Below are 2,920 nucleotides of genomic sequence, written 5' to 3'. Positions count from 1 at the left end.
GTGGAACCAGTGTTGCCAGGTCGCTACTGTTTCGTCAAAATTCCGCACGTTCCGCTACCCTTACTGAAATTCCGCTATTTTCTGCTACATTATAAAATTAAACTTAAACTTTAAAAAAATTATGAAAGGTATTAACAAAAGTGCAAAATATTTTACAAATTAATAATAGGCCAAAATTCTAAAGGGAAGGCCCTGCAATATGTGCTTCACTAAATTTTATGAATTAAAAGAAGAATTTCAGTTTTATTTGAATTAATATTATTGAAGTAAAAATCAGAGTCATTGCTTATTATTTTTTTAATTATAATGTTCTTTATGAACATTTGAACATTGTGTAACATCAGTTGGGTATGTCCATGGTAACTCACGTTACGTAATGACGTATATTTTGAAGAATACTAACAACAAATAAACTTGAAAGCTCCGCTGTTTTTTTTTTTTTTTTTTTTTTAAGGAAAGCTGTCATATTTATACAGATAATCCCCAAATATCTTCATTTTACATGATACAGCAAATCTAGGAGAAAAGAAAATACTATAGTAACTCACAAAGTTTTTCCCTACATTCAGAACCTGTGATTTTTCAGTGCATTTTCTTTTGTCCTGGCACAGCTATGTGCATGAAATTACTATGTAAGATAGGGACACACACAATTTAATTATGACAAAAATATTAAAATTTTATTTACATTTTATGGCTACTTATTTTAGTGGAATATGCACAGAGTCGGGTAACTCACAACTCACAAATGTTTTCCCTACATTCAGAACCTGTGATTTTTCAGTGCATTTTCTTTTGTCCTGGCACAGCTATGTGCATGAAATTACTATGTAAGATAGGGACAGACAATTTAATTATGACAAAAATATTAAAATTTTATTTACATTTTATGGCTACTTATTTTAGTGGAATATGCACAGAGTCGGGTAACTCACATTACGGTAACTCACGTTACATTTGTCAACGGTCTTTTATTATTAAGTATAAGCAACATACATTTATAATAATTGGAAATAAGCACAGTTTAATTAATTTGAACATTGAACTTTACTTTAAGAAAAGGTTTCATCAGTTATATGAAATTTTACTTGGGATACCGACAGAAAAAAGTAAGACGTATGTAATAATAAATAAGGCTTGTATAATATAATTAACATTAAAACTTAGTAGATGAAAGGTAACCTACGGAAAAAATAAAAAAAATAGTAATTCTCTGAAAAAAAAACTTAATGATTCCAGCTACATACAACTATATTTTTATCTAGAGAACAACTTGACTAAAAATATAACTATATTTCTTTCATGAATTTTTGTCCCTTTTTCCGTGGACATGCCCTTGCCCAGTTGTAATTGTAAACACCTTTTTTCTTTTAAAATAGAAGAAATGAAAGAAAAGGGCAACATATGAGTCGTCCATTTCCAAACGGCATCTTGCCCACCAAACAAAATTTTCCAGAAATTGAAAAAAACATGTTCTAGAGCGTCAAATTTTCACTAATATGAACAATGTTTTACAGAATTATTGATCAGGGGCAAATAAATGTTTGCTAAAAATTTGAACAAAAAATATGCAATAGTTTGAAGGAAATATTGAAAAGAAATTTGGACAAGAGTCGTTTTGGAACTGTTTGAAGAACAAGATAACTTTTGGAACTGTACGAAGCCACTTTGCCATAGAATTAAGGCGTTTCGGAGACAAAAGTGATAAAATGATGTAATTATTTGTTTATTATCATGGACCCGGATAAAAGTGATAGCTATAAAAGAAATTATTGTTGTAATATCTGAAATAGAACGGCTTATGTATAAACAATGACTAGTTTGAAACATTCTTCAAAGCAGGAGATATATTCTTAACAGCAAATGAAAACTCCTCTTAAAACTTTACGAAATTAAACTCAAAAAAAAAAAAAAAAAAAAGGATCGCCTGATGAAAGTGTGTTTGCATGGTAAACAACAGTCTCTAAACATGATTATGTGTGTGAACCCCATCATCTCGTTGTACGTATGCTGTATATCAAAATTCCTCCATTCTTTATCCGGCATAATCATTTTCTGTTCTTTCTTCTTCTCTAAGGAATTATCGCATTTGATATCCATATGGAATTTCAGGGAAGGAATATATTGCCAATCCGTTTTAAAATGTAGTTGAAGCAATCGTTTGATATCACCTGTTCTTATCCGGTTACGATGTACGATACTGTCCGTAGAACCTACTTATTATCTTATTGATTTATCTGAATCTAGCTGTGACTTGTGGACGAGAGTCGCTTTGAAATTGTGTTTTTTACACACTGCAGATGTCTAAATAATAATAAGTCCTTTGTGTCTGTAAATATTAAGATTTTTCCTCCCCCATTTTGATTTGTTGGACTTGGACAAAAGCCAGTGTGTAACTGCATGACATTTCCCACATTTGAACGTAATTTTCACCGCTTATTTGGTTTTTTAATACTATAAACCATACGTATATCATATGAAAGCTGTCAATACTACTGATCCATTGGTGCAAATATATCAAAATCGAATTTTCTTGGACAAGATGCCATTTGGAAATGAACGACTCAATATGTTTTATTCGTTACTGCGTAAATCCTAAGTTTATATGTTAGTCCCCAATTCTTTCGACAATGAGATCTCGAAAACCACAAGTACTAGAAACGTGCCGTTTTCACTGGTCGATTCCAAATTTTGTGTAGGTTGTCCCGTTTTCATTCAAATTTTCAAAAACCGTGTCGTTATTGTTGTATTCAACACTTTAATGGAAGTTTTGAGCCCATAAGATTCACATTGTTGCAGGCCGAAACTACTATGTTAGGCAACCAGTAGAGAAGTTACATATGGCGGGTTGATGGACATTGCAGGCGCTTTGCTCAAATTTGAATGACTAAACCTATTGCGTGTTGGCAACTTCAAAGGC

The sequence above is a fragment of the Thermobia domestica genome, chromosome 13 (assembly GCF_964235325.1).
Source record: "Thermobia domestica chromosome 13, izTheDome1.hap1.1, whole genome shotgun sequence".
Classification (NCBI taxonomy): domain Eukaryota; kingdom Metazoa; phylum Arthropoda; class Insecta; order Zygentoma; family Lepismatidae; genus Thermobia; species Thermobia domestica.
Note: the sequence above shows the minus strand (reverse complement) of the source record.